Genomic DNA, 15,205 nt, shown 5'->3' on the forward strand with positions numbered 1-15,205 from the left:
TGCCCTCTGACAGCGCTCTCTTCCAGTACCCGCACACTTCGGTGGCGCATTCTGTAAATACTTCATACTGTAGTAAGTTCATGTAGATAGGCGTAGGTTCGTCTCCGTCCCTTCGTGTGTGTGTGTGTGTGTGTGTGTGTGTTCCCAGCTGCCTCTGCGAATGAACATGCTTTTAGACTCTCCAACACATACCTTGGCTATTGCCAACTATTGTCTTGACGGGTGGCGTCCCACTCCAGCCTACAAGTATGCCTCTGACAGCGCTCTCTTCAGTAAGCTTCGGTAAGCGCGTTCTGTAAATGCTTCATACTGTAGTGAGTTCATGTAGATAGGCGTGGAGTTCATCTCCGTCCCTTCCGTGTGTGTGTGTTTCCGTTGCTGGCAACTTCTGAAAAAGCAAATTCTTAAACTGTTCACAATCAACAGTGTGATATTTAAAATCTTGTTAAGACTCACATTGTTGATTGTGAACATTCTTAGACTTTTTCTGCTGAAGCGATTGTGGAAACAACGCGTTACATATTTTAATAAACTGTTTAAATATTGCTGAAGACTTGTGTTTTGTCGAACTACGGGACTATTCTTCTACGCAGGTTGCTGGTTTGTTTGTGTGTTTCATAGTACAATATCATGTATCACGTGTGTTCATAGTATGCTTTCTGTGATGTTGACATGTGTGTGTTTCGTTAGCAGTCGTCTGTGCTTTCTATGCTGTGGCTACATGTTCATTGTTCGCATAGAAAGTGACAAATGGAAGTGTAAGGGGTGGACATTTAAAGCCTGGATACTTCCATGTTATGTGTGTAAGTCTCCGCGGAATAGCAGGTGATAAGCGCTTATACATGTCTATGAAGTACCTTTGGATACCATATGCGGCGTGTCAATTGGACGAAATGTTTAAGTTGACTGTTCCATCTACCTATGTGTGACATGGTTTGTAGCCATAGGGTGCCAGCAAGTCTTTCCTGTTCATTGGGTGTTTGCCATGGTCTATTGACATCAATCCTATTAATTCACCGAAGGATGTCTTTTCATTGGGTGCAACGCCATAGTTTGACCATCGTATGTCATTCCCCAGCAGGCGTTGAGATTGTGCCATTGGTATGTTTACACAGGTGACCCATCTGTTCCACTGTATGGGCGTGTGATCCCCATTGATGTGCTGGCAGATTGAGTGCTGTGTGCCCGGTATCTGCCCAGCGGTCTGGCTTTGAATGGGGAGTGTCTACTGTAGTCCCTATCTGTATTTCCTGGGTTATGCCTTGCAACAGCTGTAGGATTCCCCAGGTTTGCAGCTATAGGTGCCATCTTGGCGTGCGTTTGTCCATCCATGGGAACTGCCTACTGGACACTAGTATCGGGCTGTAAACATTTCACAGCTGCATTCTCCATTTCCGATTGGATGATCGGCATTATTATTGCGAGTAATGCATATGCCATGGCACGTCCGCTTTACCGCAGGCGGGACGAATCATCTGCCAATCACACCGACACCCATTTTTGCATACCCGATCCCATGTCTGCAACCCTCGACAGTACCCCTTGCACACCCTTCATGTGTGCGGAAATGGGATAATGACATGCGTGTATGGGCGCGGCAGCCTGGGGAGTCCTATTCATATATCCTGCATTTCATGGGCCGGTTGTCATCACCCTGAAGAAGGCGCTTGTGGTGCATATATCTACCTGTACCGTAGTCACGGCTGTCACCTCTTCGGTTCACACTATGCTGCCCACACTTACTTAAGGAGTAATTTTTGGGTCCTGCAATGGACACCGATGTGCATATGTAAAGTGTAGAACATGTTGGACTGTGTCCATTCGGCCAGTGGGTTTGTCTGCGCCGTATGTTCCCAGTCCGGATGTCTGTCTGCCTACCCATATTATGTAGTGCTTTCAGGAACCCGTGTCCTTCCACAATTTACCCATATGGTGTTACTGTAGTACTGCAGGTTGGCAACTGCTTTAAGTAATCCCTCAGAGGTACCATTGTGAACTATCCGCCACTGTATTGTCATTATAACACAGCGGTACATGTAGAACCTATTTATTCATGACAGTATGTTATTTATGTGTTGAGGCCATATTTTAACCATGAGTATGACCTTCCTAGTTGGCGTTGTTGGTGTGCCATTAATATGTGTTCCACAGATTAGCCCGTATGTTCCGCCGAGTGAGGCGGGTGATCCCCACATACTAGCTAGCACCTTGGCTGCTGGTAATGCGCCCGGGGATTACGCCTGCGGCGGATGGATGTCTGAGGGTGTGTGTCTACTGTTGTTTCCATCTGTATTTCCTGTGTTATGCCTTACTACGGCTGTGTGATTGCACCAGGCTTGCTATTATGGGTGCCATCTTGTCCGTACGTTTGTCCATCCTTGGGAAATGCCTACTGGACACTGGTGTAGGGCTGTACCCATTTCACAGCTGCATGTAGCATTCTCCGGTGGATGATTGTCAGTATTGGTGGGTGGTAAGGCATGTTCTGTACCCACATCCACCCGCAGGCGGGTCAATGGATTATCTGCCAATCATCCACAACACCCATTTCTGCATACCCACGATCCCATGGCTGCAACCCGCGACAGTACCCATAGCAAATCCTCCATGTGTGTGCTGGAATGGGATGTGGGCACATGTGTGGACTCGACAATCTGTGGTTTCTGTGCATATGTCCGCATTTCATGGACAGTTGTCATCAACCTTGAACACGGCTGGCGGTGCATATATAGCTGTGCCGTAGTCACGGCTGTAGTTCATCTTGGTCTTCGCTTGCACCCAGTTGGCGTTGCAAAAGCGGAGAAATTTTGGGTCCTACAATGGACACAAATGTGCATATGTAAATGTAGAAAATGTTGGGCTGTGTCCATCTGGCCAGTGGTTGTGACCGCTGCTGTATGTTCCCCACGCGGATGTCTGTTTGACTACACATATTATGTTGTGCTTTCTGAAACCCATGTTCTACTGATTAACCCAAATGGTATTGATGTAATGCTGCAGGTTGCCAGGTGCTTTAAGTAATCCTCAGAAGGCCCAGTAGGACATATGCGCCACTGTAATCTCAATATAAAACAGACAGAACATGCATACCCTATTTATTCATTGAAGCATGTTAGTTATATGCGGGAGCTAGTGTTGAAACATGTATGACCTTCGTAGTTGAGGTTGTTAGTATGCCATTAGTATGTGTTCCACAGGTCGCCCATTTGTTCCATAGTATGGGCGAGTGATCCTCATGTTGTTGCTGGCAGATCGAGTGCTGTATGCGCGGTATTCGCCGCGGTCTGACTTTATATGGGGAGTGTCTACTGTAGTCCCTAATGTATTTCCTGTGTTATGCCTTACGCAGCTGTGTAATTCCACCAGGTGTCCAGTGATAGGGGCCATCTTGGTCGTACACTTGTCCATCCATGGGAAATGCCTACTGGACACTGATGTAGGGCTGAACACATTTTACACCTGCTTTTAGCATTACCCAGTGGATACTTTGCATCCTTAGTGGGGAGTAAGGCGTGCTATACCCACAGCCCTCCCGAGGCGGGACAGGATTATCTGCCAAACAACACGAGCCCCATTTGCATACCCAGGATCCCATGGCTGCAAACCCCCGCGGTGCGTTACACATCCTTCATGTGTGCGGGACTGGGATGTGGGCACTTCTATGGACCACGACAATCTGGGGATTTCTGTTCATATGTCCTGCATTTCATGGACAGGTATCATCAACCTTAAACACGCTGGTGGTGCATATGTCTAGCTGTGCCGTAGTCACGGCTGACACTCTGTCTGGCGATCTCAGCGTATCGAAGGTGTAAGCGCAACTATTTTGAGTCCTACAATGGACACCGATGTGCATATGTAAAGTGTAGAACGTGTTGGACTGTCACCATCTGGCCAGTGGTTTGACTGCCGCTGTATGTTCCCCAATCGTGGATGTCTGCTTGACTACCCATATTATGTATTACTTGGCCTATCTATATCCCGTGCCAGTAGCGGAAATACAGCAAACCTTGCGTCCTGCCCATCTTCATAAGCGACATTATTGAACATATATCGGCCAAAACAGACAATGACAAAAGCGATAGACTCCACAGTCAAGCGATGCGGAGCTCTTTCACCTACTAACATGGGGCATCGTCGAGCACAATGCATTACATAGTTGTCCCTTATACACTTCCTTCAGAGTCAGTTTAAAGTCAAATAATCAATAAACCTGCTCATAGTTAAGTGGACAGTGCTACAAGTCTTGATTATGGCGTGACATATACAAATCAGTGTTGCATACATTACTTCATGGAAACAATAATACGACAACAATGTGTTAATATAAATACAATATTGGTCAATACAATCAGTATCTTGAAACATAGTTGATAATTGTTGTGAGTAAACCTTAGAATGTAGTGTGTTGATCAGGATATTTTATATCAATGTGTATAATTGTAGCATTACGATTCCAAAGCATGGAATCAGTAAGTACTATTTAAGCATATATTGTACAATTATGAATGTAAATGAGTGGAGGACACATCATAACCTTCCCTGCTTCCAGTGGATCACACGCACCGCACTCGCATTTCCTAATTGTGGGTTCTGGCGCAGCGCACATGCATATCCGTATTCTGTTTATAAATGTTTACTGGGTCTGTGTGGTTCGTGTTATGTGTTGGTTGTGACTATTCGGTAACATATGTCTGATCCGGTTGACGGACGTGTGCAGAACGCACTTACAACTTTATACATGTAACAGTCTTTGCAGCATGGGCGCGCATTACGTTCACATCTATATGTTCCATAGTCGTAATTCAAGCGTGACTGCATTCACGTTTGCCAGTTACTGTGACCACTACCGTTAGCTGTTCGGTGTCATTAATATGCATACCCATGGTACTTAAGTACATTTACATATCCCCCGCATGCGCCGCGTCACAGGCATCCATTCTCCTGCTGGGAAAGGTGCGGTACTGCATGTTAAACATTCCTTATTTCCCCTCGCTCATGGCCCAGGATGCATATGTCGTGACCGCAGGGATGTTCAGATGACAGGTGCTTATATCCCCTACGCATACAGGCCTTTGATTGTCAGGGTGTTGCTGTGGTGCTTTGGGTTTGGTCTTGTCCGCCCAGTGTACGGAACTGCCCTGACCGTGTCACGAATGTTAGATGAGTCACATGGGCGCGTTTTGTCGTGTCTATGGTACCATGTCACCCCCCCAATTATTCATAACCGTGTGTGCCGATTGGCCGGTGTACCCGTTGTAGATCTTGTTATACTAATTGCACATGGTCTGGTCGAACGGACCTATTTCCATTACTAACCCTCGGTATGTATGACCTGTGTCGCAATATTACATGGGTTTACCATTGCGTGATGGCTTTCACTGAGCCACAGACATGTCCGTTGCTTGGTTTGGGCGGTTCGCTGTGCTACACATTTAACATGGCGGAACAGGTTGAACAGCTCAGCCATGGGGACATCGGGTTCTCCGTCGCTGTTTAGTATTGAATCGCTATGTGGAGTTTGTTTCACAAAGCGAGACAATGTCGACATTGGTAACGGACATCTCGCGCGATGCGTCCGCACCGCCGCTGGTGACGTATGTCTGCGTTTGGGCGGACAGGCATTATGCTGTGCCATTATGTCTGGGAATATATGGTTTCTTGCCATAGATGATATGCCATACTAGCAATGACCCGCGTCTGGGTGTGGGTACTGCTGTATTACCCACGGGAAGAGTGGCCTTAGGTTAAGTGGTGCCCTAGGCAGAAGTTGCCACCGCAACATCACCCGCTACCCCTCCTGGTCTACCTACACCAAACAAAGTCTGGAAAGGTGCCCGAGTAGAGCAACGCCCTAGGCGGCTGCCTACTTGGCCTATGCCTAAGGCGGCTATGTGTGTGGTCCCTCGGGCATCGGACTGGGAAGCGCCCGTCTGCCGTGGGTATGTCCAGCATTACCCACTACCAGCCGTGGTGTATTGCCATGATGTTCCATGTGTACAGTGGTGCGGTTACCATACATATGCCTTTCTCAAAAGCCGATTTCACACTTCTGAACACTACTGTGGTCTCCTTTAAGGCCCCTGAGCCAGTGGTGAACATCACTCAAACCGCTGAATCACGTACATATGCCTTCCACCAGCACCTACAGGACTGCATGGATCAGGCAATCCCATACAAAACTGAGACTCTTTGTACCACAGACAAGCATGCAGTCTGGTGGACCCCAGCCATGAACTAGCTCTACAACGACAGGAGGTAGATAGTACAAGTTAAAGCGGAATACTTGTAAGGTAACACACCCTTGCTCATTATATGTGAAGAACTACAAGCTGTCATGAAATCATCCAGGGGAAATTCAACAGAGAAATTAACAAGGACTCAACAGACATTCATAAGTCCTTCTTTAGCTATGTTGGACACCTGGGAGGACACTCCCAGATATGCTCAAACCGGGTTGCAATGATGTGAAGATGACTGAACCTACACACATTGCCAGCATACTGGCTGACATGTTCAGTGCTAACATTTCCCCCTCCCCATGGAGAGTTATCTATACCTGAGACTTGTAGATCCTGGAACATCTGTAACACACAGGTGGGAAATGCTGTCTCCAAGGCAGTCAACACAGCATCCATGGGACCAGATGGTGTCCCAGCTGTGTACTCCATGAACTCTATGGGGAATTAAACCCACACTTAGGACAGCTGTTTAATCTTAGCCTCACCTCAGGATACGTACCTGAGTAGTAGCACAAGGTGACTGTAGTCACACTTCACATAGATGGTGCCTCCACTGACCCTGGTTATTACCATCCCATTAGCTTGACAAGCCTTATCTGCAAAGCCATGGAGAGGGATCATAATGGAACTCATAGATAAAGACATAGGGGACTCGCATACTTTGGATACAACCCAGTTTAGCTTGGTCAAAGTCAGATCATGCCTTTTACACGTGTTTGACTTTGTAGGATCAGTCACCAAGGCCATTGATGAGGGTAAAGCAGTCCATACAGCCTACCTCAACCTGGCAAAGGCCTTCGACACAATACTCCTCGGGTATCAGTGATAAACCCGTCATCTTGAGCGTATATCCATACATCGCCATATGGGTTGCAAACTGGCTAAGTCACAGAACACACATGGTCATAGTTGCTGGCGCCATGTCATACTCACAGCCAGTCACAAGCGGTGTCCCATGGGGCCCAGTCCTGGGTCCACTATTTTTCAGCATCTACGTTTCCAAAGTACAAGCAAACACACGGGGTTATGGGTGACAATGTTTGCAGATGACTGCAAACTGGGTGCCATAGTCAGACACACATCTGACACAGATATCCTTCAGGAGTGCCTCACAGATGTGGATAAGTGGTGCCCGAGACATGGCCTACAGCTACATGCCAGGAAATGCATAGTCATACCCTGGGAGAAGAACAAGGTTACCCCTAGCTACCATATAGGTGGCAATCCACTGAGCACAGGGGAGTTACCAGGGATCTGGGGACCGAGGTTGTTGTTAACCGTTCGTTAGACACACGTTGCTAACGTAGTTAGGTAGACCTTCCACATTGCCCACATCATCATGAAGGGATTCACATCTAGATCAGGGGAGGTCATTGTCCCCTTGTACTCATCACTCATTAGACCTATGATTGGGTACAATGCCCCGTTCAGAATGTATGTGACCCGACACCTGCAGCAGCTGGAAAGGCACCAACAGTTCATCGACAAACAGATGCAGGGTCTCAGGAATATGTGTTATACTGACCAACTGAAAGAATTACAGATGTATACAGTTGCATACCACTTGCCCAGAGGTGACCTGTGCCTGGCATACAAGGCCATGTCGAACCCAGATCTGATGAGTATGCTTCACCTAAAGAAGTTAGATCCCTCAGAACCACAAGGGCAGGTGACGTACACCTTGACACTGTCATTAATAGAGCGTGTTGGTGGGACAGATTCATCACCCAGACACTCACTATGCTGTGGAACAACATCCCAGTACATGTGAGGGCAGGCACCTCGCTGGCCTTCTGTTAGTATTTTGACATGGATGTCTGAATTGATTTATTTAAGTAACCTTCTAAATGAATATTTACATTACCACATTGTGAATCTTTACATTTCGTTGGTCTATTTTACATTAGTCATAATCATACGGTTTATCTGTGTATATTATGGTTCATTTATATTACTAGGTGTCTGCAGTTCTTTTAATATATTGGCACAGTCCATAGAACATATATATGTAGCTTACACAGTCAGACATTTGGAAAACATTATGTTGGTTCATCTTTCATATATATACATATATTTCTATTTCTCTATGAAGAATGTACCTTTTGAAGCAATGTCTGATGTCCTCACTGTGTGGAATCTGTAACCCAAGTAAAGTTTGTTTGCTTGTTTGCCTTTAAGGCATGTAAGTAATACCTAGCACATCTAATTTACTGACCAATTAAGGGTTTTACATGTAGTAGGTTGGACTGCATTGTATGTATTCTGAATAAGTCTGCTTATGAAGCAGGCGAAAGAGCTTCAGTAAACTATGGTGACTGCATTTAATTACTGGTGTGCTCTGAGTGGTCACTGGGTGTCTACAGTACCTCGTCTTTGCTTTGGACTTCATCGGCTGGTTGTCTGTGTTTGTTGTATGGGGAATGTCAAGTGTAGTCCCTATGTGTATTACTTGTGTAATGCCTTACTACGGCAGTGTAATTCCAACGGGTTTGCAGTTATGGGTGCCATCTTAGTCATACGCTTGTCCATCCATGTGAATTGCCTACTGGACACTGGTATACGGCTGTACACATTTCACACCTGCATTTTGCAATCTCCGGTAGATGGTTTGCATTATTAGCGGAGAGTAAGGCAGGTGCTACGCATCCCTCCCACGGGGCGGGACAAAGGATTGCCTGCGAAACAACACCGAGGCCAGATTCTACATACCCAGACTCCCTTGACTGCAACAGTCGACAGTACCCATTACACATCCTTCATGTGTGCGGGACTGTGATGTGGACGCAGTTCTATGGACCCGGCACCCTGGGTATTTCTGTGCATGTGTGCTGCATTTCATGGACAGCTATCATCAACATTGAACACGCTTGCGGTGCATATGTGTACCTGTGGCGTGGTGACGACAATGAGATCACGTGAGTAATGCAGGAAGCTAGCAGGCATTCCATGAATGGAATTTTTGGGTCCTACAATGGACACCGATGTGCATATGTCAAGTTAGATGTTGCTGGACTGTGTCCACCTGCCCAGTGCTTTTCACTGCTGGTGTATGTTCCCCAATCGCGGATGTCTGTTTCACTACCCAGTCTACATGGTGCTACATAACCAGGTGATTTAGTACTGTGAACAAATGACATACATCCAAAGATGCTGGTTAGCAACTGCTTCATATAAACCTCAGACATCCCAATGGGACATATCCGTCACCGTATTTCCAATATAACACCACGGGAACATGTTGATTACCTATGTTTTCATTTAACCATGTTGTCTTCATAGGTGGGAATGCCATAGTTTACATATCCTACTTGGCGTTGTGTGTGTGCCATTAGTATGTGTTCCACAGGTTGCACATCTGTTCCGCTGTACGGTAGCGGGTGCTCCTCATTCTGTTGCTGGCAGATTGAGTGCTGTGTACGCCGGTGTTGGCACGACGGTCCGGCTTTGTATGTGGAATGTCAACTGTAGTCCCTATGTGTATTTCCTGTGTTATGCCTTAACGGCTATGTAATTTACCCGGCTTTGCAGTTGTGGGTGCCCTCTTGGCCATCGCGGTGTCCATCCATGAGAATTGCCTACTGGACACTAGTATAGGGCTGTACACATTCCACACCTGCATTTAGCATTCTCCGGTGGATGGTTTGCATTATTAGCGGAGAGTAAGGCAGGTGCTACGCACATCCCTCCCACGGGGCGGGACAAAGGATTGCCTGCGAAACAACACCGAGCCCAGAGTCTACATACCCAGAATCCCTTGACTGCAACAATTGACAGTACCCATTACACATCCGTCATGTGTGCGGGACTGTGATGTGGGCGCAGTTCTATGGACCCGGTACCCTGGGTATTTCTGTGCATCTGTGCTGCATTACATGGACAGCTATCAGCAACATTAAACACGCTTGCGGTGCATATGTGTACCTGTGACGACAATGAGTTCAGGTGCGCATTGAAATAAGACATTATTCTGTTCTTTCCACAAGTTTGGGTCCTACAATGGACACCACTGTGCATATGTAAAGTGTAGAGCTTGTCGGACTGTGTCCTTGTGAGCAGTGGGTTTCACTGATGCTGTGTGTTCAGCAATCGCGGATGTCTGCTTGTCTACCCATACTGTGTAGTGCTACAGGAACCATGTCTTCCGACACCAGAACCCAATGGTGTACATCCAATGTTGCAGGTTAGCAACCACTTTCATACGCAGCGGTCACGATTGGGTGGTATTGCCACTTTATTATCGGAACAACACCTCCAGACTGTGTACATCACGGGAACTTTAGGCCAGTCTTACCGGCCATTTGCAATTGTAATTAGCACACACGTGTCAATACATGTATGATAAGACATATTATCATGCAGAAGTTAATCTATGTTATTTGGACATTGGCTTCTGCTATTGGCATCCGTTGCTGCGAGTGTTGCCAGTTACCATACACATTGCTTGCTCAGAGGCAGACTACACAATTCTGCACACTACTGTGGTCTCCTTTAAGGACCCTGAGCCAGTGGTCGACAGTACTGCAGCCACTGCATCAATCACATTTGCCATCTACCAGTACCTACAGGACTGCATGAACCTGGCATTCACTTAACCAACTGTGGTTCATTGTACCAATGCCAAGCATCCAGTGTGGTGTACCCCAGCCATACACAGGATGTACAACACGAGGAGGTGGCTACTACAAGGTGGAGCAGACACCTTGTGAGGTATGACACCCTTGGTCATCATATGTGTAGAGTTACACACTGTCGTGCCATGGTCCAGGGCACATTCCACAGATATACCTACATGGACCTGGCTGACAATCATACCACCATCAGTTGCTATGCTCAACACCTGGGAGGTCACTCCCACATATGCTCTGACTGGGTTCACAAAGAGGTGGAGTTTACTCAACATACACACATTGCCAACAAACAGGCTGACAAGTCCAGTATGGACATCTCCACACCCTCCCAACACATGAGGAGATGTCTGTACCAGCGGTTTGTGGTCAACAAATGTTCTGTGACACACAGGTGGGACATGCTCTCTCCAGGGTAGTGGACATAGCATCCATGAGACCAGCTGGTGACCCCACTGTGTACTCCACTATCTCATTGAGGTATTAGACCCACAGTTAGGACAGCTATTTCTTTGTAGCCTCACCTCAGGTAAGGTACCCAGGTTGTGTCGCATGGCAACTGTAGTCCCACGTCACAGGGCCAATGCCTCCACTGAGCCTGGTTATTACTGTCCCATTACCATGAGGAGACCTATCTGCAAAGACATGGGGAGGGATCATACTGCGGCTCGTATATGACTGCATAGGGGACATACATACTTTGCATCCAACACGGTTTGTCTTGTTCAGGGCGGTTCATGCCTTTAAAGCATGGGTGAAATTTCGGGACAGTCACGAGGCCATTGATGGGGTGTTGCAGTCCATACAGCCTACCTCGACCTGGCAAAGGCCTTCATCACATTACCCCCCTCAAGTATCGTTGATAAACCCATTGGCTGGGATGTGGACACGTACATCACAGAATGTGTTGGAAACTGTCTATGCGACACAACCCACACAGTCATAGTTGCTGGCAGCGTGTCAGACCTACTGCCTGTCGCAAGTGGTGTCCCATGGGGCCCTTCCGTGGGTCCACTCCTGTCATACATCTACATTTCCACGGTACAGGCACACACAGGGGTTTTGTGGGCAACATTGTTTGTAGATGACTGCAAAACAGGTGCCATAGTGGGACGGACATCTGACACAGATATCCTTCGAAGGGGCTCCCAGATATGCATATCTGCTGTCAGGGACATGTCCCACAGCTAAATGCTAAGTAATGCAACATCATACCTGTGGAGAACTACTAGGTCACCCCTGTCCAGCATATAGGTGGCTGTCCACTCAGCACAGGGGTGATTACCAGGGATCAGGGGACAGAGTTTGTCGGTCACCATTCATTCAACACACACGTTGCTATCGTGGTTGTGTGGGACTTCTACATTGCCCACCTGTTTGTGCAGGGATTCACATCTACATCAGGCTAGGTCATTGTCTCCTTGTACACATATCGTGTTACACCTATGATTTACTACATTGCCCCATTCAGACTGTATCTGACCATACACCTACAGCAGCTGGGAAGCCCTCATAGGTTAATTGTTGTACAGATGCAGGATGACATCATTTTGTGTAATGCTGCCCCACTTGTAGGACCCCTGCCACATTACGTCACATACCTGCTGTTTAGTGTTGACCTGTGCCTGACATACGAGGCCATGTCAACCCATATGTCATGTGTATGCTTCACCTACTGTATCTGCATCCCCAGAACCACTAGGGCAGGTGACATTTACCTTGTCACGGTCATTAATGGGATGTGTTTGAGTGACACATATATCACCCAGACACTCATAATGCTGTGGATCTACATCACAGTACATGTGAGACAGAGATCCTTCCTAGCCTTGTTCGCGGGTATGTTGTCCATTGGATGGAGAATTGCAGGTATATGCCAGGGATTACATCATTATCACTGCTTGACGGAGGTACAGCAAAATCATGAGTATTTTATCTGAAGCACAGAAGGTTGGCAAAGTCATCCTAACTATGGTGTAGTGTTATGGCTGAACCTGGGACGATGGCCTACCCTGTACCTATGGTCATATGAACCTATATTCATAGTTTGTCACATTTACAATTGTCTATCCCTATACTCTTTCTCCAGTGTATATTTCTGTGGCACATGATTGTCCTCTGTATTACATGCAGGTATGCTGTGTACAGTGCACATCGTCACAGTTGATGACAGTGTATCTGTGTCCCTAACACTGTGATACTGAGGACTACCACACATCCTTCACAACATTACATGCATATGTCCATTCTATTCTTCTTTGGCCTATGGGGGTGTTAAGGCAAACATTACACAAGTCCCTGTTTGTGCATGCTTCATGTTGGTGTTTGACCAGGCTCCGTTGCAGTCGTGTGTTGGACAGTAGTGTTTCTGTGTGTTTGCCATGTGGTTTTATTGGCGGTACATCTGTGGGAGTTGTGGTTGGCACATGTTCCTCTTTGCAGGGACACCCATCCTGGGGTTTGTGTCATGCATCTGCACTTGGCACCTGCCATATGTCCTGTACTATTCCCACAGTCGTGTATGCCTTCATGCACTACTACTGCGTGTTACTGGCTGTTTGTATGTGGTACACATGGACATTGTGATGGTTGGCTTGACCTATTCCCATGCTAGAACGTACACATCTGTCAATTAAGTTGTTTAAATCAAACTGTAACACTCATTCATATTTTCAAAATGACAGTCAATAACACAGGAAGCTGAGATTAATAACGTTTTACTACTGTGCAGCAGGAGGCAAAGAACTATGCAGTAAAAGTGTAGACATTTGTTGTACTCTATACATGTTACATCTGTATGAGCATTGTGTATATTATCATCTTTTGCACACATTAATGATGTGGTCAGTCACAAGGCATTTACATTGCTAGAGTCCACAACGTTGTATTCCTACAACAGTGCTCAGGTAATGCTTATTAAATGTTTTCCCATGAGGATAGCACAACCTTGTGAGCCACATATTCAATTAGACTGTACTTCGGTAAATTCTGCTCTGTCACGGTTCCAACACTGTTCAGATCCGGTCCTCACTCCATTTCCTACTAGGTTCCTTTGTCTCTTTGCTGAGCAGCTGTACTCTGTGTTACAGCTCACAAGCCTATCCTCCTCAGTGGAAGGATGACAGATATACCTGTACATACATGTATTATTCTCTAACCGAGCAGATGACTAATGCTGAATGACATACACCTGCTGCACTGGTTACTGCTAGGGTCAGGGTTCAATCACACTGCAGCTACACTACAGGCAATTACATGCATGATAAGCTCTACTGCCATATTGTAAGATAGAATAATATGCATTATACACTATTTGCTTCTAAAGTTGCACGTCATATATATGTTTAAATATGTATTTTGCTAACATTCTCCCTCCTTTGATTGCTTCTATTCTATCCAGAAACATATACAACATTATTTCATTCCCTAGCCTCTTCCTCTCTGCAGCGTTTAACTAGGCAAGTAATTTGTTGTACATTTCAAGAAGGATTGCATTTTCTATTGACAAATACCACTACAGGTCTTGATACATAGTCTCGGGTACAGATATGTCCAGAGTCCTGACTAATACTTACATGCAAAGTATCCGCAATAGACACATGCTCCCAATATGAGCAGAACAACACAAATGGCAATCATGATATTCAGTATGACTGACCCCATCCACCAAATGGTTTGTGGAAATGGTTCGTCAGTGGGTTTGGGCCTGGTTCCGCCATGGATGACACCTGCTGTATTACCTCTAGGTGGGCGTTGATTTTGGTCTTTTCATGTGGTAGTTGGACACAGCGATCTTCTTTAATAAGCGCGCGCGTACCAATTCTCGGCGCCACGGTGCAGTCGTGCGCTATTACATTTTGTGACACAACAGTTCTCATTGCATCCAGTTCATCAGTCACAAGTTCAAGAGTGGAAAGTCACATTCATCATCCCTCCGACAGGTTTTGATAACTTCCTCTGTTCCCTGATTGATTTCACTACTCCACAAGCTGGGAGTGTTCCAGCCCAGGTTATGACGCTGTCACACAAGTCCATATGAATCGGTATTCCTTTATCTCTTGCAGAAGACTGGAATGTCAGAACAGCTTCCATTTCACCCACTGGATTACTAGGTTTCTCGACTGTGTTCCCAGTTCTTTGAGCTATATGTGTTATAGCGTTTCGCACCCAGAGGCAATTGTGCAGTATGTCATGTGACTGGAGCCAGATAACCCAAATAACAACTGCGGACCAATTCCCAGGTAACCATTGATATGCTTTTTCCCACAAACAACATAACAATATTCTACTTTACTACTGATGCGGGTTACCTCTGCATGTAACATTTTCCTGTCTCTA

The sequence above is a fragment of the Protopterus annectens genome, chromosome 1.part0, assembly GCF_019279795.1.
Source record: "Protopterus annectens isolate FY-2018-M chromosome 1.part0, PAN1.0, whole genome shotgun sequence".
In the NCBI taxonomy this organism is placed as follows: domain Eukaryota; kingdom Metazoa; phylum Chordata; order Ceratodontiformes; family Protopteridae; genus Protopterus; species Protopterus annectens.